The sequence below is a fragment of the Sus scrofa genome, chromosome 7 (genome assembly GCF_054392235.1).
Source record: "Sus scrofa isolate SSC_HxYL_T2T_F1_AM1 chromosome 7, Sscrofa_HxYL_maternal_Yorkshire_Landrace_v2.0, whole genome shotgun sequence".
In the NCBI taxonomy this organism is placed as follows: Eukaryota; Metazoa; Chordata; class Mammalia; order Artiodactyla; family Suidae; genus Sus; species Sus scrofa.
The window spans coordinates 20,166,311-20,188,566 of record NC_139389.1 but is presented as its reverse complement, the minus strand read 5'-3'; the positions used below and the strand labels follow the sequence as shown (position 1 = coordinate 20,188,566).

At 42.2% G+C, this 22,256-nt stretch overlaps 1 protein-coding gene and 1 long non-coding RNA gene across 26 annotated transcripts in view; one reads left to right on the top strand and one right to left on the bottom strand.

Annotated features, from left to right (window-relative positions):
• LOC102166094 (uncharacterized) overlaps positions 1 to 22,256 on the top strand; it is a 154,249-nt gene that overhangs the window by 7,379 nt on the left and 124,614 nt on the right. The window contains 1 exon segment of the long non-coding RNA NR_201403.1: positions 21,261 to 21,396. This is a non-coding gene — a long non-coding RNA (uncharacterized LOC102166094).
• CARMIL1 (capping protein regulator and myosin 1 linker 1) overlaps positions 1 to 22,256 on the bottom strand; it is a 317,278-nt gene that overhangs the window by 209,659 nt on the left and 85,363 nt on the right. The gene's annotated exons all lie outside the window — the stretch shown is intronic.

Sequence of the window (22,256 nt, the reverse complement as noted above, 5' to 3'; positions counted from 1 at the left end):
ACTTGTTTTGGTGGCGATGTGAAAAATAACAATGTTTTTGAGAACAGAACCTAGACTCACTGGGCTAGAAAGAACTTGAAGACAGGCCTGCAAACCCTTTGCTCCTTGAGGGCAGGACCAGGCCTTAATCATCTTTATCTTGAGAACACACTTCCCCCACAAAGCCTTTGCTGAATGGTGGTCTCATCCATGAAGCCTCTCTCCTGGGCTGGCTATTTAGAGGAAAAGTGTTCATCAGCTAGAGACAGGAGAGCTTCGAGCAAATGGCTCCGGAAGCGAAGAAAAGGCCGGACCAGCAATCAGATGGTAAGAGCCTTGATGTCAACTCAGCCACTAATGAGCTCTATTCCTTGTTGGGCGAGCCACCTAGCCTCACTGAACTCATTTCCTGAGCTTCCCGGACAGTGACCATGACCCAAGGGTACTGTCGTTCTATATTGTTAAGTTAAGGAGGAACTTCCTTTAGTTTCCTGTTGACACAAAATCCAGACTAAGTTACTCTGAGTTAGTGAAACCACCTAAAGACCAAGAGATGATATTTAACTGATTGTTCTGGAACGCCTTTGCCCCCAGGCTCCAGGAAGCAAGGTTGTGGGTGGCTGGAAAGAAGACCAATTTCTTCCAGTGCTATAGTTCTGTGACCAAGTGAGGACTTTTCAAAACATTTCCAAAATGTTCTGATCCTTCCATGAAGTTGTTTATAATGCTGGGGCTTTTCTGAAATAGACAATCTTCCAAAAGAAAGAAAGAAAGAAAGAAAACAGAGCAATTTTAATTTTTCCTCGAAAGGAATGGAACAAGCCCTCCAGGCAGTGCTGTCAGAATAAATCTGCTCAGCTTTTGCACCAGGAGTCTGCATGCCCTGAAGGCGACGAAGTTTCAAATAAAAGCCTGAGGGTTACCCTTCTCAGTCAAGAAATAACCACAGTGCAGGAAAGACTCCCAGAGAAGGGGGAGACCCGGAATGGGATTTAGAATCTGTGACATACGGAAGTCACAAGGACCCCCCCCCCCCCATGATCAAGGTAGCCACCCAGGAGAAGAGTCAGCACCGCAGCATCATCACCCTGCTGGCAACTACCTTCCTCTCGCACACATCTCACCTCAACAGGACCACAAGTGCAATTGCCCTATTTCCTCCATCCTCTCGATACAATTATCATCTGTGACAGCCACTTTAGAGAAATGCTAATAAGCAAGGCTCAGGCCCCGGACTGATTCAAAAAAGTAAACAACATATGGGTGATCGCCCAAGAGCTTCTAAATCATTCTCTTACATGTAAATCAAAATACATTTTTTATTAACAGGTTAGATAAATGAAGATGAAACCCCCTTACCTGTCATTCTCTACTAAAAGAGGCATTCTTCAGTATTCTTTTTTTTTTTAATTACTCAATGAATTTATTACATGTATAGCTGTACAATGATCATTTGAGTGATCGATCTTATTCAGAGATACCGATCAAGGAATGGCCGCAAGGAGGGTCAACTGGAAAGAGTTGAACTTGGATTTTTTTTTTTTAATTTACAAAGCCTATCCCACCCCAAGAAGCCAATGGACTTGGAGTAGGAAGTTTCTAAACTGGCAGTAGTGCTACACATTCAGCACAGAAGATGCTTGTGTCCTTGAGGTATGAATATTCTTTGCTCTGTCGTTCAAGCAAGGCTGATGAACCATGTCATGGGGGCCCCTTGTTTCTGCCTCCTGTACAACCTCCCTAACAAGCTCTTCACCCCATCCCTGCCACAACAGTGCATATTCCTAAGGCAATGGGCTTGGGGGCAGCAAAGCACAGAAACGTACCCACATTGTCACATTGATGGAAGCTGCCTAGAGTAGGCTCCTGGCCCTGCTGAAGTTTTAATCTGCACTTTTTGTGATGCGCTGATACAATGAAGCAAAAAATGCTGGAAAAGATAAAAGGGAAAAAAAAATCGAAGGAACAATATTTTTTCAGTGATAAGATGCCTTGGGAAGTGTAATTAGACACACTTTACCATACCATTAATCAGAATTTGCTTTATGGTTAGAGAAAATAACCCCTGGATACATTTCCCCCAAATTATTTTTCTCCACTAAGGCAAAAGAAAATCAATCTGTAAATAGGTAATGTTTACTTGCTGGAATCATTTATCGTGTCACACATACTCCCCAAAAGCAACTGTTTCCGTGTGTAAGGGTTTCTCTGAAGTAAAATTAGATACATAGCTTTGCTTTACTGAAAGCTTGTATTTCTTTTCTTTTCTTTTTAGTCTGTTTTCCTTTTCTAGGGCTGCTTCCCACGGCTTATGGAGGTTCCCAGGCTAGGGATCAAGATCCAATAGCAGCTGCAGACGCTGGCCTACACCACAGCCACAGCAATGCAGGATCCAAGCCAAATCTGCAACCTACACCACAGCTCACGGCAATGCCGGATCCTTAACCTGCTGAGCAAGGCCAGGGATCGAACCCACAACCTCATGGTTCCTCGTCAGATTCGTTAACCACTGAGAACAACGGGAACTCCTGAAACCCTTTATTTCTAACCACTCCAGTAAAGTCATTTATATTAAAGCATTGATTCTTCCAAGAACTCACGGTGGCTTTGTCTGTTAGGCTGGCTTGGGAGGAGATCGGGACTTCATCACCCGCAGAACCCCAACCTCTTGGCACAACAGCTGCCACAAACTAGCAGCTTAACATAAATGCAGAGGTTATTGTTCATAATTATAAATGGTATCTCAATTTTTTTTCCCCATGAATCCTACAAATTAAAAAAATGTTTTAAACCTAGCCTAACCAGAATGATTACCAGATTTCTGACTTTGCCGCTTCCTAGTTATGGGATTCGGGACACATCATCTCATCTCTCTGTGCCTCCGTTTCCTCTTCTATAAAATGGAGATTAATTATAGCCATTGTCTACCAGCATCGTGAAGATTAAATGAGTTAATCATGTAGTACTTTCTGCCAAATACCATGTCATCATCGTAACCATCATTACCACCGTCGGAAAGAAGGACAAAACCAGGATGGGAAAGGCGCCAGTTCCCAGAGAAAATAACTACCATGTATCATGTTCTGTGAATACAAGTTCATTAACACTGGATAATGACAGGGCAATGGGCAGTAAAATGTAAATGTAGAAACGATGTGGTGGTACATGGGTGTTCACTGTGACAGTCTTTCAAATTTTCTGTATGTTTGGAAATTCTCATGATAAGAACTGGGTAAGGGAAGAAATATGTGGGGGAAAAAAAAAAGGGAAATTAGCATGGCAGATCAGTCACCCTACCCTCACCCCAAAGAAGTCTTATTCATCAACAACAAGAATGACAGCACAATAATCATGGCCATGATCTTTGGAGGAGTCTCACCTCCTGTGCTCTGCCATTTTAAGTCAAGAATCCTAGAAGGAAGCTACACTAAGGATCATGCCCATTTCAGAAATTCAAAGGCAAGAACAGACAGAGAGACCTGCTGGGGATCATATGGTTGATAAGTGACATCACAAAGAGTTAAAGCATGCTCTTCTGCATCCCTCCTGCTGCCCGTAATTCTACCAATTAATGTTCCCTCCGTGGAAGAAACCTCTCTCTTCTTCATCATTGTCTCCCAGTGTCACAGATCCTGACTCACAGCAGGCACCTAAAGACTGGGGAAGGAGTGGGGTGGAGGAAGGAAATAGAGGAGGATGGGAAGGTGGGAGGAGGAGAACATTCGTTTTTGTTGCATTTACTACATCCAAACTCTACCTGATGTAGTGACTGGAAAGAGCAACCTTTTATTAAAATTGTGTAATACTTTCTGATTATAGAAGTAAGACATATTTATTACAGACAACTCTATTACTTCTTATCCAAAAAATCTAATTTCCTATATTTCTTACATGTGGATAAAGTAGTCCTTTTCTTCCCTCAAGAGACACTTGTGATTTTCACAATCACCATGAGATATATTCAAATGAAAGGGGAAACTGTCCATCATACAGATCTGAGCCGTTCGGTGGAGGTAGTCCAGATGAAAGCACGCAGGAGAGTGAGAGGTTTGCAAAACAAGTCACAGAAAGCAGAGCTGCTGGAAGTAGGTCTACTTAGCATAGAGGAAAAAAGACATAGGGACGCCAGGAAAACATTCTTCAGATATTGACAAAGGTGCATATCAGAGGGAGTAAACTTTTTTCTATGCACCAGATAGGACCAGTGTGTAGGAATTACAGGAAGGAACATTTTAGGTTTGGTATTCAGAAACAACACCACAATCAATTAAAGGTTGTGGAAAGAACCCTTCTAAGAAGTTCCCTCCCCACCAACACCCTTGTCAAGAATTGTGCAAGTTTAAAACAGATACCTTCAAAAGTCTTATCCAACTCTGATGCCCCATGGGGGCATCCCATGGACCAGGATTAGCAATACATGGCGTAAGTGGCAAACCACCACTGCACACAAGGCACACGCACGCGCGTGCACACACACGCAAAAACACACACCCCTGAGTGAGTCACAAATATTTTTAAAACTAGAATTACACAGTAAGAACCATTCTCTTAACTCTTACTGAGTCTCTCACACAGACTCTGGAAGAAGGATGCAATACCCTAGGGACAAATGTTTTAGTTGAAGTTATGATGCCCAAAAGTGAAAGGCAACATTTTTTTTTTTTAACTGCTCACGAGTCCAAACTCCTGATCCTTCACTAACTAGCTGTGTAACCTGGGGCATGCTGTTGCATCTCCATTGATATCAGTGCCCAAAAGAACTTAGAATGGGATTCAATATGGTAGCCACTTAGCCACATGCTCCTTTTGGAGCCTTCCCCAATATGGCTAGTGTGACAGAGGAATTTTTAATTAAAATACAATTCTTTTTTTTTTTTTTTTTTGTCTTTTTGCCATTTCTTGGGCCGCTCCTGCGGCACATGGAGGTTCCCAGGCTAGGGGTCGAATCGGAGCTGTAGCCACCGGCCTACACCAGAGCCACAGCAGCGCAGGATTCGAGCCGCGTCTGCGACCTACAACACAGCTCACAGCAATGCCAGATCCTTAACCCACTGAGCAAGGCCAGGGATGGAACCCGCAACCTCATGGTTCCTAGTCGGATTCGTTAACCACTGTGCCACGACGGGAACTCCTAAAATACAATTCTTAATTCTCATTGTAATTTATTACATTTAAACTGCCACACAGGGCTAGTGGCTACTCAATAGCCAAGCTCTAATGATTCCTGAAAACTATAGCAGAAGAGAGTAAAAATTCCAGAACTTCATTCAACCCATCATCTTGAGTAAGATCTCAATACCATATAGGCAGCTGTGTGAGGAGGAAGGGAGATGAAATTCTGAGACCCAACATTAGAAGATTAATTTACGGCTCCTGCCAGCTATTGCCTCTGCAGGTTGTCCTCCTTCTGCCATTCCAGGATAATCAGCCCAGTGGTCCTTCATCTTTTCATATCCAGAGCTAGAATCTACATTCAAGTGTGGCGGTGTATTTGTCAAAGGTCTCCCACAAAGATGACTTATGAAGGGCCACGTCCTGTTATCGGCCAGTAATAGCACCAGCCACCTACCCCTAATATGAAGACATTAGTGAAATATTCAAGAATAATAGTGAGTCATTAGTGCAGATTACTGAAATAAAAGGTTTTCTGCAGAGTACAAACAGCTACCTCTGAGAGTAATATCTCTTATATGAACACCATCAGATTTATTTTAGGCTTGTTTATTTCAAATTATACAACTGACCCTAAAAGCTCTTTCACGTGTTTGAAAACATACAAATCATGAAAGCCAAAAATTTTGACCTTCTAAAGCGTCATCTAGGTTGTTTCTTTAAGAAATGTAAAGAGTCTAGAAAAACTCCCAGAAAAGGTTTATCACAGGCATAACTCCAGAGCTTTAGGAGGAGCTTGGAGACAAATTACTAACACATATTAGTAATATCGGTCATTACAGAGGAGTTTCCGTCATGGCTCAGCGGAAACGAATCCGACCAGTATCCATGAGGATGCTGGTTTGATCCCCGGCCCCTCTCAGTGGGTTAAGGATCCAGCGTTGCCATGAGCTGTGGTGAAGGTCGCAGATGTGGCTCAAATCTGGCGTTGCTGTGGCTGTGGTATAGGCCAGTGGATACAGCTCTGACTCAATCTCTAGCCTGGGAACCTCCATATGCCATGGGTGCAGCCCTTAAAAAAAAAAAAAAAAAAAAAAAAATCATTATAGCACTGGAAAAATGAGACCTCAAAATAGCAAATGTAGGGAGAGGTTCTCTTGTGGTGAAGGGGGTTAAGGATCTGGTGGTGTCACTGCAGCAGCTTGGGTCAACGGTGTGGCCCAGATTTGATCCCTGGCCTGGGAACTTCCACATGGTGCAGGTGTGGCCAAAACAAACCAAAAAAACAGCAAATGCGAAAGGGTAGGGAGCCTAATCATAATCACAAGATCTATTTTTAAGAAAAAAAATGACAGCATATCTAAGAAATCATCATTATAATTATATATTATATTATATATAATTATTATTGCAGTACTCTACTTTTGCAATATTTTAAACTCTTTTTTTTTAAACTAGGCAATGACCACCAGAAAAATCTTATCAATTACAAGCCAATCATTTCTTTAACAACTAAGTGGAGGCTCCCTAGCATACAACACAACACCACTGGGTAGCCTCATAGAGGAAACTGTCCTGTGCAGAAAACCAGATGTCTGTTGCTGATTCTTAATTCCTAACCTGCATTCTGCTGATACTGCATACCGCTCGTAATTACCGTGAGTCCTCCATCCAGAGAACAAGGCAGACGGAAGCTTCATTGCTGCTGCCCATACGCGCATTAGCTTGCCTTTCCCTGCTTAATTGGCTCTGATCACTGGGCAGACACTGAACTCCCTGCCTTTTGCTTTTCACATGCTGACTCAAGAATTCCCAGCACTGGTATTCATGTGTCAGAGTGTCTAGAATAAAAAAGCACCGATATTCAACTCCAGCAATTACTCCATTTTAGACTCTAAGTGACCCATTACTTCCAATCTCACTTAAGCAGCTAACATCTTTTTAACACTTGACTTAATGATAACTCGAGGTTATAATATATATATATATGAGTTCCTGCCATGGCTCAGCGGTAACGAACCCGACTAGTACCCATGAGGATTCAGGTTCAAAGCCTGGCCTCGCTCAGTGGGCTAAGGATCCAGCATTGCTGTGAGTTGTGGTGGGGGTCACAGATGTGGCTTGGATCTGGTGTCGCTGTGGCTGTGGTGTAGGCCAACGGCTATAACTCCCATTCAACCCCTAACCTGGGAACCTCCATATGCTGTGGGTATGGCCCTAAAAAAGACTGGTGTGCATGTATACACACATATATATATGACAGCACCATAATTTTTTTTTTAACATTTAATGAAAGGCTGATGGACAGATTCCTTTAGAGTTGCCCAAAGACCCTTTCTCAGTGTGCTTGGGACAAATACCCTGAACTGAGTGGCTGAAACCCATGTGTATTTCTCACCGTCCCAGAGGCTGAGAAGTCCAAGCTGAAAGTACCAGCCAATTTAGTTCTTGATAAGGGCCCTCCTTTTGGTTTGCAGATGGGTGCCTTCTTGCTGTATCTCCCCCCACCCCCCGCAGCAGAGAGAGGAAAGAGCCAGCTTTCTGATCTCTTCTTCTAAGGATTCTATTCCCATCAAGAAGGCTCCACCATCCTTACATAATCATTTTCCAAAGGCTCCACCTCCAAATAACATCATATTGCGATTAGGGCTTCAACCTATGAATTCTGGGAAACCCAAACATCAGTCCGCAGCCAATGGCATAGAAAGAATGAAGGTTCTTCCTCTTGTTGGCACATTATCAGGGATGAGAGGAGCACAGTGCATGGCACAATTCCAGGCACTTGGCAACGGCTGAGGAAAGCTGAAGCTGCAGGCATGGTCACCTGGATTTCCCCAGCTGTAGAGGGAGGAGAGCCCCAGGAATAAGGAATGGAAGCTGAATTCCCCTTCGGCTAATTGTTCCCTCCATTCGAGGCAAAGCTTGACAGAAGTAAAGGGAGAAACCCACATCTAACGCTGAAAAAAGAATAATGCCATTGTCCAGCTAAATCCCTTGGCAACCTGCAGTAATAATATAACAGGAAGCTTCATTCCTATCACAGAACTTCGACTCTTCAAGCTTCAATTCCTATCACAGATATTTCAACTACGGCAGTTGTCACCAGAAGGAGCACTGGCCTTTTTACACTTTCTAGCCTGAGTGCTCCTGGAGTTCTGGAGAACAATGCCAGCCCAACATGTAACAGGCTGTGGATATCGAGACTGTTTCTCAACACCTGCAGACACATGCTAGGTGTGATGCTACAATCGCAAAATGATTCCTAAGGTCTGGAGCCCCACACACCTAGATTTGCTCCCACCTGCCCCTCTGTCAAGCCCACCCCCACCCCCACCTTTCCCCTTATTTCCTTTTCATTCATCCAAAAAAATATCCAAAATCACAGGGTCCTCTGACAACTCTTAGCCAGAAGCCAAGAAGTCATTATACCTACTAGTTACAGAAGCCCATAGTCATAACGGGTGCTTACTCTCCAGGTCATACAATGACTATTTGCTTATGTTGTTCTCCCAAAGCCTTATTCTTATACTAAAAATATTCTAACTGTAATTACCAAGTCATCACCTTCCATATGTATAGCTGCTTCACTTCGATTAGAAGTCACTGTAGCCACAAAACAAGTCCCTTTGGGTTCCATCCCTCCATCTCATAAGGCTCAACATCTTCACCAGCTACATCTTGACAATGGCTTGCTGAATTGAACAAAAGTAGAAATTCCAAACTCTCTGACTTCAAATTCAAAAGATGGTTATAAAATCATAGCTTAAAAAGCTGCTGAGGAAGTTCCTGTTGCGGTGCAGAGGAAACGAATTCGACTAGTATCCATGAGGATGTGGGTTCGATCCCTGGCCTCGCTCAGTGGGTTAAGGATCTGGTGTTGCTGTGAGCTATGGTGTAGGTTGCAGACAGGGCTCGGATCCCAAGTTGCCGTGGTTGTGGCTGTGGCTGTGGCTGTGGCTGGCAGCTGTAGCTGGCTGTGGCTGTGGCTGTGGCTGTGGCTGGCAGCTGTAGCTCCGATTCCACCCCTAGCCTGGGAACTTCTATATGGCCATGGCTATGGCCCTAAAAAGAAAATAAAGGTACTAAATTGCACAATATACACTGCTATTTAAGAGTTTGTACCTCCTCTATTTAAAGAAATGTAGACCTCTTAGAAAATTTGGAACAATTTACATTAATGTTTCATTTGTCTTAAAATAGGGATGGTGAGTATAGTTCCTGATAAACTGAGCAATCTGGTTAGTCAGACTTTAAGGTTTCTGCACGTGCTCTTCAGAATTATTTCAGGGACTGCTGAAGAAAAGTCACAGCCCAAATGCTGCAGTTCCCTATTCCTTGGTTCATACCAAGAATTTTTCAAATGTAAATCTCCAAGTATAAACACTTTTAACTTTCCTTGAACCTAAGTATTTAAAAATATTTAGTCTGGCCCAGCTAGTGAGGGCAAAGGTGATATATATATATATATATATATTTTTTTTTCCCCCCACTGTACAGCAAGGGGGTCAGGTCATCCTTACATGTATACATTACAATTACATTTTTTCCCCCACCCTTTGTTCTGTTGCAACATGAGTATCTAGACATAGTTCTCAATGCTATTCAGTAGGATCTCCTTGTAAATCTATTCTAAGGTGTGTCTGATAAGCCCAAGCTCCCGATCCCTCCCACTCCCTCCCCCACCCATCAGGCAACCACAAGTCTCTTCTCCAAGTCCACGATTTTCTTTTCTGAGGAGATGTTCATTTGTGCTGGATATTAGATTCCAGTTATAAGTGATATCATATGGTATTTGTCTTTGTCTTTCTGGCTCATTTCACTCAGCATGAGATTCTCTAGTTCCATCCATGTTGCTGCAAATGGCATTATGTCCATGATGTTGATGTCAGAGAGTGTTTTGCCTATGTTTTCTTCTAGGAGTTTGATGGTGTCCTGTCGTATATTTAAGTCTTTCAGCCATTTGGAGTTTATTTTTGTGCATGGTGTGAGGGTGTGTTCTAGTTTCATTGCTTTGCATGCAGCTGTCCAGGTTTCCCAGCAATGCTTGCTGAATAGACTTTCTTTGTCCCATTTTAGGTTCTTGCCTCCCTTGTCAAAGATTAATTGACCATAGGTGTCAGGGTTTATTTCCGGATTCTCTATTCTGTTCCATTGGTCTGTCTGTCTGTTTTGGTACCAGTACCACACTGTTTTGATGACTGTGGCTTTGTAGTATTTCTTGAAGTCTGGGAGAGTGATGCCTCCTGCTTGGTTTTTGTTTCTCAGGATTGCTTTGGCGATTCTGGGTCTTTTGTGGTTCCATATAAATGTTTGGATTGTTTGTTCTAGTTCTGTGAAAAATGTCATGGATAATTTGATAGGGATTGCATTGAATCTGTAGATTGCTTTGGGTAGTATGGCCATTTTTACAATATTGATTTTCCCAATCCAGGAACATGGAATATCTTTCCATTTCTTTACATCTTCTTTGATTTCTTTGATTAAAGTTTTATAGTTCTCGGCATATAGGTCCTTTACCTCCTTGGTCAGGTGTATTCCGAGGTACTTGATTTTGTAAGGTACAATTTTAAAAGGTATCGTATTTTTGTATTCCTTTTCTAATGTTTCATTGCTGGTATACAGAAATGCAACCGACTTCTGAATGTTAATCTTATAGCCTGCTACTTTGCTGAATTTATTAATCAGTTCAAGTAGTTTTGGGGTTGAGTCCTTAGGGTTTTCTATGTATAGTATCATGTCATCTGCATACAGTGACAGTTTGATCTCTTCTCTTCCTATATGGATGCCTTTTATTTCTTTTGTTTGTCTAATTGCTGTGGCTAGGACTTCCAAAACTATGTTGAAGAGCAGTGGTGAGAGTGGGCATCCCTGTCTTGTTCCAGATTTGAGTGAGAAGGCTTTCAGTTTTTCCCCATTGAGTAATATATTTGCTGTGGGTTTATCATAAATGGCTTTGATTATATTCAGGAATGTTCCCTCTATACCCACTTTGGCGAGGGTCTTGATCATGAATGGATGTTGGACTTTGTCAAATGCTTTTTCTGCGTCTATTGAGATGATCATATGATTTTTGACTTTTTTTTTTGTTAATGTGGTGTATGATGCTGATTGATTTGCGTATGTTGAACCATCCTTGTGAACCTGGGATGAACCCAACCTGGTCATGGTGTATAATTTTTTTGGTATGTTGTTGGATTCGGTTGGCTAAGATTTTGTTGAGAATTTTTGCATCTATATTCATCAATGATATTGGCCGATAGTTTTCTTTTTTGGTGGTATCTCTGTCTGGTTTTGGAATGAGGGTGATGGTGGCCTCATAGAATGTCTTTGGGAGTATTCCTTCTTCTTCAACCTTTTGAAAGAGTTTAAGGAGGATGGGCACCAATTCCTCTTTATATGTTTGATAAAATTCACCTGTGAAGCCATCTGGTCCTGGATTTTTATTTGTAGGGAGTGATTTTATGACCTCTTCAATTTCATTTCTAGTGATTGGTCTGTTCAGTTGGTCTGTTTCTACTTGATTCAGTTTTGGCAGGCTGTAAGATTCTAGAAAATTGTCCATTTCTTCCAGATTGTCAAACTTGTTGCCGTATAGTTGTTCATAGTATTCTCTTATGGTTTTTTGTATTTCTGCTGTATCCGTTGTGATTTCTCCTTTTTCATTTATAACTTTGGTTATTTGGGTTCTTTCTCTCCTCTTTTTAGTGAGTCTGGCCAGGGGTTTGTCAATTTTGTTCACCTTTTCAAAGAACCAGCTCTTGGTTTTATTAATTTTCTCTATTGTTTTTTGAGTCTCTATTTTATTGATTTCTTCTTTGATCTTTATAATTTCCTTCCTTCTGCTGACTTTAGGACTTTTTTGCTCTTCTTTTTCTAATTCATTTAGGTGGAGGGTTAAGTTGTCAATTTGGGATCTTTCTTCTTTTTTGAGAAAGGCCTGTATTGCTATAAATTTCCCTCTGAGCACTGCTTTCACAGCATCCCATAGATTTTGAGAGGTTGTGTCTTCATTATCATTTGTTTCAAGGTAGTTTTTAATTTCCTTTTTGATTTCCTCATTGACCCATTGGTTTTTTAGTAGCATGTTGTTTAGTCTCCATGGAGTAGGTTTTTTCTCTTTCCTTTTCCCATGGTTGATTTCTAATTTCATGGCATTGTGGTCAGAGAAGATATTTGAGATAATTTCTATGCTCCTAAATTTATTGAGATTCGCTTTGTGTCCCAATATGTGGTCGATTCTTGAGAATGTTCCATGAGCATTTGAGAAGAATGTGTATTCTGATTTTTTTGGATGTAGTGTCCTGAAGATACCAATGAAGTCTAACTTTTCTATTGTTTCCTTTAGGATCTCTGTTGCTTTATTGGTTTTCTGCCTAGAGGATCTGTCCATTGATGTGAGGGGGGTATTAAGGTCTCCTACTATGATTGTATTCTCATCAATATCTCCCTTTATGTCTGTTAATATTTGTTGTATGTATCTGGGTGCTCCTATATTTGGGGCATATATGTTGATGATAGTAACATCCTCTCCTTGGATGGATCCCTTAATCATTAAATAGTGTCCTTCTTTGTCTTTCTTTATGTCTTTTGTTTTAAAGTCTATTTTGTCTGATATGAGTGTTGCGACTCCTGCTTTTCTGTCATGTCTATTGGTGTGAAATATTTTTCCCCACCCTTTCACTTTCAATCTATATGTATCCTTTGTCCTAAGGTGAGTTTCTTGTAGGCAGCATATTGAAGTTTTTTGCCTTTTTTATCCACTCAGCCACTCTGTGTCTTTTGATTGGGGCATTCAGTCCATTGACATTTAAGGTGATAATTGATAGATGATTATTTATTGCCATTTGAACCTCGTGTTCCAGTTGATTCTATGGTTCTCCATTCTTCCTTTTTTTTTTTTTTTGGTTGGATGGTCTCCTGTTGTTATCTGCTTGAGTGTATTTTTTTTTCATTTTTTGCAAATGCAATATTTGGTTTTGCTTGTGGTTGCCCTGTTTTTTAAATATGTTAACCCCTTCCCATAATTGTGTGTTTTAGCCTGATGGTCCTGTAGGTTCAAACACTTCATTACTATATTAAAATTAAGAAGAGAAACATACATACAAACAAAAAGGGTTATTTACTTCCTAACATCCCTTACCCACATTTTATGGTTTTGATGACTCTTTTTTATTTTTTTCTTTTTAATTTTATTTTGTTTGAAGCATGTTCATGATTAAATCTGTATGCTGGCTTATTTGAGTGACTGCTCTCTGATTGCAGTTTCCTCAGTCCTAGTTCTTCCTCTTCTTCTTCTTTTTTTTTTTTTCTTTTCTTTTTTCTTCCCTTTCCTTCCTTTCTTTTTGGTTTAGAGAAGCCCTTTCAATATTTCCTTTAACCTGGGTTTTGTGTTGCTGTATTCTTTAAGGTTTTGTTTGTTGGGAAAAATTTTTATTTCCCCTTCTATTTTAAATGATATTCTTGCTGGATAGAGTATTCTAGGTTGCATATTTTTTCCAAAGGTGATATATTACCTAATCCCACAGGGTCTACTGTCCGTGTTATCTAGATATTGTATTATCTGGTATTGTCCTGATTCTCACCTGTTGCTTATTCATTTCATGCAGATTCTGATTGAAAAGTAGATCAATAATAATGGCCAATTTTTATATAATATTTACCATGCACTGGACCTTAGGCACTGCTTATATTCATGCATATAATCCCCATCATGAGCCTAGGAGACAGGTACTATTACATCTCCAAGGCCTCAGAGAGAGAGACAGCTTTTTTTATTTAAGTTCCGATTCCGTACTAGATCAGCCAAGTTCAAGTAAAAACAAAGATCAGAGGAATGAGAAGATAAATTCCATGTCCTCATATCAGATCAGGGTAACTTATTTCCTACTGCAAATGATTAAGGTGATTGGCAAAATAATGACGTGTATTCATTCCTGGGCTATCTGCTCACACCAAATCTCCAGGTTAATCTCACCCCTCGGTGTGGGAGACACGCGCCCAACCAGATACATCCAGGCATTGAGTTACCCAGGCTTGGGAGAAAGAACGAACTATATACTAGAACAAGCCCATGACAACTTGCAATCCAATTTTTATTTTATTTTATTTTATTTATTTATTTATGGGCCGCACCCGAGGCATATGGAGGTTCCCAGGCTAGGGATCAAATCAGAGCTGTAGCCGCTGGCCTACACCACAGCCACAGCAACGCAGGATCCAAGCCAAGTCTGCGACCTACACCACAGCTCACGGCAATACGGGATCCTTAACCCACTCAGCAAGGCCAGGGATCAAACCAGCATCCTCATGGATACTAATCAGCTTCCTTTGTGCTGAGCCACAATGGCAACGCCAAAATCCAATTTTTATATGTGCTATTAATTCCATCACCTTCCTTACCAAAACTGCTAACAAGTGGCAAGTCAGACTGAAATTTTCACTTTCCTCCCTCCTCTTGGGGAGAGGTGCTAATGAGCAGAAAGAAATGAGCGTCTATGGCCTAGAATAATCTACAGACTGGAATAATCAGTCTTTGAAACCTCAGGAGCTGACTTATTGAAACTTACTAATTTGCACCACAGAAGAGGCCCAAATGCAAGATAAAATATCCCAAATTCATTTATTCCTTCATAAAACAAATATACATTCAAAAGTTTGGTATGATCACGAACAGCAAACGCTGCAATTTATTTCATATTAATCACCTCCAAAAAATCCTACTACTATTTCTCTCATTTGTTCTCCTATGTGAACGAATACTCCAAGTGCCTAGAACAGAGCGGTGCTTGATCAATGTTAACTTAATGAGACACATGAATGAGTGGTTCGGACGCCTCGGCATTCCCTGAGTCTCCCAGCCCGTGGCCCCTGAACCACCACACTGTACATAAACACCAGAGGGACTTTTCCAGAACACAAATACGTATCTATGCTGCTCCACTGCTTGAATCCCCTTCACAGATTTCCCCACACTTCACCAGCGACCTCACCACAGACCCAGCTCTGTCACAAAGCAATGGGGCTACGTCTCTGGCTTATTTTTTGTTACATCTGAGCTGTACTAGGGAAGATCCCATCATGTCATGCTCCGGCCCATTATCTCACCACTCTTGGCCCTAACGACAGTGAAATCCCCCGTGGTATTCTCTTTTTCCTTCTTTCCACCAGATGCCTGGGGCTGACTGTGTTCTTCTGAAAGGCTGTGTAGCTTTATCACTGCACGGAACTCACTGTTACTATTTTGCTGTCTGACTGCCTTGCCTTCCTAGCCTGTGAACTCTTCGAGGGATGATTATCCTGGTAATTACTGTGTCCCCAGCCGCTAGCAAAGTATTCAAGACACAGCAGGTATCAGTAAATGTTTACGGGATGCTTGGATGGACAAATGGATGGACAAAATCAAACAGGATCACCTCCAGCCATAAACATCACAGGCAGCCAGGCTTCTGAGGATGACAATTTCAGACTTGCCAAAAGAAAAAGACAATAACCATAAGTGGATGACATAACAAAATACTCCCCAGAATTAGCAGTGATTATAGAATGGATACTGATCTGGAAGGTGGTACCTGCAGGAACTTTCACTTGAAGTTTCCAGGGAATGAGGTTTGGGCACGCCTAAGACACGGGAGATGAAGCGGCAGCTGCACATTCACGGCTCCTCTGCTCCAGAGCTAACACTCTGAATGCAAATCTAGAGAGAAGTGACTTTCCACCAGTGCAATGTCCCTGTGGTGCCACATGGGCCCACAGCTTCTACTTGGCACAGAAGGGGCCGGGCTGGCCCTGTGCAGCCTCAGTGAGCACCCAGCAGGCAGACCAGAGCAAACCCACGTCCCGAAACAGAGGAAGCCAGAGAAAGCCCAAGTACCTGTGTGCCCTGGGCTGGCACTATAGAATTTAGACCGTTTAGCTTTAGCTAAAATCAGAGTACTGCCCAGAACTTTTTAGCCAGTGTCTTAATTGAGGCATCACCTCTGGCACAGGTGCCAAGTGCTGCTGGCCACAGGGGGATCTGAGCACCAACATGGGCAAAACAGACAAAAGACAAGAGTGCTTATTTTTTGTTACATCTGAGCTGTACTAGGGAAGATCCCATCATGTCATGCTCCTGCCCTTCAGGCTTTGTCCCCAGATAGAGCACTGGGACAATAAGCCTTCAGTTGGTGAAAATAAACATTCTGAATTTCTTAAATACAGAAAATTAGATGAGAGGTTCCATACAATATTTGATTTTTGCAGATATTTACAACTCCCCATAATAAGGAGTGCCTGTCATGGCTCAGCAGTTAACAAACCTAACTAGCATCCTTCAGGACTTGGGTTCAATCTCTGGCCTCGCTCAGAGGGGTTAAGGATCTGGCGCTGCCATGAGCTGTGGTGTAGGTTGCAGACACAGCTTGGATCCTGCGTTGCTGTGGCTCTGGTGTAGGCCAGTGGCTACAGCTCCAATTGGACCCCTAGCCTGGGAATCTCCATATGCCTTGGGTGCAGCCCTAAAAAGACAAAAAACAAAACAAAACAAAAACAAAAACAAAACTCCCCGTAATAATTTGTTCCCAAGAAATTTTCTAGAATGAGTTTTTAAATATATAAGCCATAGTTTTCTATCTCAGGACCTTCATTCCAAGGTAATCAAGATACAAAAAAGTAAGAAAGCTATGACCCTGTTGGAGAGAAAACATCAAAATACCAACAACAAATAGATTTAAACCTAGATTTAATCTCACCTGGAACAGAATGACTCAGTGTCATCAGAAGCAGATCATACTCTTCTGTATGGATTGGTATATATTTATGGAAATGATTAGTGCCTTTCGAATGCAGTGGTTTTGTTTTCCATTTCTTAAAACCTCGGGATGGGCACGATGCTTTTCTTTCACATCCGTGTATGTTTAACACCTCATACAGAGCCTCCTTGATACCCTCAAATACCACAATCTGAGTCCATCTTATTCCCACCAGCTGACCCTTCATGACCCCAAAGGGTCAATAAAATTTCCCTTGACTTCAAAAGCAAGCCACTATTTCATCCAAACAAAAAAGGCCTTTCTTCTATATTTTTTAATAGAGGAATTGATACAAATGGCTGTCATTTATATGTTTTTACATTCACTCCATTTTCTGTCTTCACCACTGACATGCTCTGCCAACGGTACTTGTAAACATCTATCTTTGTGCTTCTTTTTTTTCTTATTTTCTTCCCTCAACCCCAAGCTCTTCCTCTCTCATCTCAATAGACTCTCCTGAAACAGTTCTTTGAAATATAGTTTTATAATTCTGTAAAGCAGAAAGAGATGAAAGCCCTCTTTCTTCCAAAGCCTTTTCCAAAGTCACCTGAGCCCAGATTGTTCTCATCTTGAAGCCCTGTCTTCTTCACCCTCTCTCTCCACTTCTCTTGCATTTTGTTGATGAAATCAATGAATTCCTCGGAAGCCACACCTCTTCATGTCCGTCTCCTACTTAGAGACAAGTCCTCTCTACTCGCTACTCCATCACATGTAATTTCTGCCTGGCTCCCAAGGTCCCGAGCTATCAGAACCACGGATACCATCCAAGGGTGCCAACCCGAAGCACGCAGCACACCGGCTGCTGGGGTCAGAGGACACAGTCCATACCCACTTGGACTTGAGCATCTTCTCCTTCATGAACTGTCTGACAACTCCAGCCAGTGCGCAAGGGTCAGAATGGCTCAGGCCCAGAGAACACTCTGGAGAGGCGATTAGACATAGGAAAATTCTCTCTACCTGCGTATTTTGATACTACTAAAAAATTACCCTCTGCAATCTGGCAGGGCTGGTCCATAATTTGATAGGGAGAGCTGACAGAAATTCGAAAGATGAATTTAAGGTGACTAAGTTTAAACTACAGAGGACAGGAAAACACATAACCTCTTGAATCATCAAGACTGAGAGCTTGGCAGCTAAGGTACTAAAATAAACATTTTCACCGCTTGTAAATTCTTTGAGCAGGCTTTCTCTAACAATACACACACACACACACAAAGAAACAAAAATGCAGAAGTACCAAATGGATACACAGTAGGAACAGAAAAGAGTGTCCCCCCAAAGTCTCTTTTGCAATGCAGGTTCCTTGGCACACTGAGACACATATTCAGTGTGTTCCAAGGCATGGGCCCACATTTGGCAACAATGATGCACTGTCTAGACTGTGGCTCCCCAAAGGAAAGGCTTGTGCCTAAATTACTTGTAAATTTCCAATGACCTACACAGGGCCTGATACAAAGAAAACAATAAACAGTTGCTTGTTTTAAGCCTTAGATCCTTGATTTATAAAGACAGATGGATGGATAGATAGATAAAGATGTGTGCATATAATAAAGATGTTTGTAAATAATGTATTTACAAATACATTATTAAACACGAAGGTTACTTTAAATAATAGGATAAAAAAATTAAGTGTTTGGTGGAGTTAATTATCGAGAAATGTTGTCATTTACCTTATTTTCATTTTCTGCTTACGTGCCCAGTCCAACAAAATCTCTTTCCTTTAGGGCAGGGTTAGAAGTTGGCTTCAGAGAGCCAAAGCCGGCCCACGATCTATTTCTGTAAATAAAGCTTTATTGCAAAACAGCCATATCCATCTATTTATCCATTGTCCATAGCTGCTTTCACACTTCAGAAACAGAGTTGAGCATTTACCACAGAGAATTGACCTGCAAGGCTGAAATATTTGCTATCTGGCCCCCTACAGGTAAAGTCTGCTGAGCCTGCCGTAGAGCATCAGGTAATACCTAACATCCAATAAAATGTGTTCTTTAAAATAACTTGGAAGATTTACTGAGCTAAAGTTATTCACAAGTTAACTGAATGAATATACCATTTACTTCTGATCATTATAGTTTTATTATATCCTAAAAATAGAAATCTACCAAAGTCATGCCTCCAAAAAAAAAAAAAAAATTGAAGGCTAATGGTAAGAAAAATGTTTTCTTGGAATTCCCTGGTGGCTCAGCGGGTTAAGGTTCAGCACTGTCACTTCAGTGGCTTTGGTTGCAGCTGTGGTGCTGCAGGTTTGATCCCTGGCCCAGGATCTTCCACATGCCATAGAAAGAAAAGAAAAATGTTTTTCTTGCTACCTAATTTAAGCCATGATATATCTAGAGACTTCAAAAGCCCTTAAGGAGAACAGGAGCTCCCTCTGTGGTGCAGTGGGTTAGGCATCTTGACTGCAGTGGCTTGGGTTGCTACAGAGATGCAGGTTCAATCCCCACTTCAACCCCTGGCCCAGTGCAGTAGTTTAAAGGATCCAGCACTGCCGCAGCTATGGTGTGGGTCACAGCTGGAGCTCAGATTTGATCTCTGGCCTGGGAATTGCCATACGCAACAGGTGCAGCCATGAAAAAAAAAAGAGAAGAGGGGAGGGGAGGGGAAAGAAAAAAAACCTTAACAAAAAAACTTTAAAAAAAAGAGCAAAATAAGTACCACAGAGGTAAAAAGAGGAAAGAAAAAACTGCAGAGAAGTTAAAAAGAAACATAAAGCCAAAAAACCTGAACCAGGGTACAAGATCATACAGCATCTCTCTCTCTCTTCACTGAGCAAATGTGGTGTCTGAGTAATGCTAAAGAAAAAAAACGGCAGTGAGAACAAGGGAATGTTTTGATTGGGTATTTTGGCTTATCCGGATTACACAGCTATCACAAAAAAAAAAGGGTCTCTTTGGGAATATGTAATCCCAGCCCTACACAAAGGACCCTGAACGAAGACAATACGAACCAAGGCATTTCACCCTAACTTGTACCCATGAAAGCAGAAGGTCACTCCACCCAGCTACCATAACTGGCAAAGCCCAGGCAGCCTCACAGCCTGCCTCCTCTCCCTCAGTTCCAACAGCTCTCCTGCCAGTTCTGTGTGTGTGTTGGGGGGGGGGGGTCCTCAACTTCCTCTGAAAGAACTTTGTTTATTCCTACCAAAACCACCTTCATCCCTCTTCTATCCATCCAAGTTCCACTCATCCTTCATGGCCCCATTCAAAATCCCAACCAGTGCACCTGCACCACTCAGAGGGTCCCTCTGACAAAGACGATGCTGTGAATGATGCTCCTGGAGCTGTGCCATGTGGCAGCTCCAAACCTCCCCCGTGAAGTCCTCCGTCTACACCACAGCAAGTCACGAGTCCCTCTCTCCCCTCAAACTACAAATGTGTCTCATGTCCCTACAGGGGTCTAAGCTTCTAGAAGGCAGAACACACATTAGATATTTTTCCATATATAAATTAATGACACTAACAACAAATAGTTCTCAGTGAGTCAGGCCCTGTGCTAAATGCTTTATATGCATCATCTTATTTAATTCTCAAAATAATCCCATGGGGAGGCTTTATCACCATTTTCCAGTTTTAGAGATGAGGAAGCTGAGATAAAGATGGTAAATTTGCCAGAGGCCACAAAGCTACACAGTGGCTGAGCCAGGACTCTGACTGGGGTCTGATTCCAAGGCCAATATCTTTAAGTTATACCCTAACTCTCACCCAGAAGGTACTCCATGAAACTTGCTTCGTGAACTAAAACTCTGGTCCAATCCTAAGCTGGCCCTTTAGTCTTTCCACTTCCTACCTCAGCCCACAGATGGGGAGAACTGAGGCAGGCACATCTCACGGAACACCAGCATCACACGAATCCAGAGATGATGCGACTCCATGCGGAAGGTGCAAAATACCAGCTATCCCCATCTCTCCCTCCTATGAGCAAGCAGATCACACGGATGACAATTATTTCCCAGGTTTCTTTTGAATAGCCAGGTCTTTCTATTTGACAGCTGAGTTCATCAATGGACTACATATTTTTAAAAATAAACGTAAGTAAGGGAGAGGCAGTTTGCTCCAGTCCACTCTCCTGTGTAATAAAACCACACTTACGGAACCCTAGATCTGTGGTCAAAAGGAAGATGCTTCTTCACCTTCTCCCTCCTACCCCCAGGGAGATGCGGGATTAAAAAGGAAAATGGAGAATACCCGGCTCCCCGTTCTGAAATGAAAATTCCATACTAAGAAAAGCATTAGGCAGGTGCCCTGTTGAGCGGGTTGCAAATGTTTAATCATATGCATCATGTAATTATATGTATACATACTTTATCACTGTTTACTAATGAGGTTGGCAAGAAGGGAGAAGCTCGGCATTTGACGCTTGTTTTTCTGCTTACTGTAACAGCTTGCCGGGGGAGCACTGGAGAGAGAGTCTGATAAGCTTTGAAAAGAGGTGGCAAGGAAAAACAGCTCCTTGTGGACACTACCGACATAGAAAAAGGCCAAGACTAGCAACGCCGTTGGGAAGAAGGGGATCCAAGGTAAGCAGCACCCTTCATCGCTGGGGAAGCTATGTTGGCTGCAACATTCCTACCTTCCAGTAAGATTCTGAGCTCGAAAAACAAGGGAGTGAATGGGAGGGGGCGCGCAGCTGCCTCATCTGAAAGCATCTTGTGGTTTCCTTACCAAAGTTTCCAGGTCAAGGGGAAGAATTAACACCTACCCCGACCATACAAAGCAAGCACTTCAGAGGCAGCAGATCCCCAGGGTGGGGTTCCAGCTGGGGCAAGTTCTCCCAGTGAAAGAAGCTACTATGAACCTAAGGCCCGGCCCCTGGAAAGGTGGAAAGTCGGCAGCTTATTTGGGAATTTGCCACCTTGAAGCAGAGGAAGTGGTGAGAGGTGGCAGATGGAATGGGGGGGACGGGGGGGTGGTGCCCAGGCGTTACACCCACCAGCTGCGGTGTTAATCAAACTGCATGCAAACAGGAGTCTCAAGCATCCGAGTAACTGAGGAGCAGCTGTGGTAATGTCTTAAGTAATTTGAAAAAGAAAAAAAAAAAAAAAAAACTAAATACAGCATTGCATTCTACTGTTACGTAGACTACAAAAAAATGACCCATGGGCTGGGAATAAAACTAAAACCCAAGACAATCGGCCTCGCTCTAATAGCTTCTATGCCCAGGGCTATGCTTACGGGTGAAATCGGGTTATAATGAGCTCCCCCATCTGGGGTTTGCAAGAAATGTTCCCTAGAACCAGGTACAAAATAGATCCACCCAATATTAAAATCCTTTGACAAAGGCCCTGTGTGGACACTAGGCTCAGCAGCTAGAGCCCAAGAAGTGACTCCTAAAAATTCAGGCTACTGGCTACTGGAACTCCTCCATTATAGAAAAAAT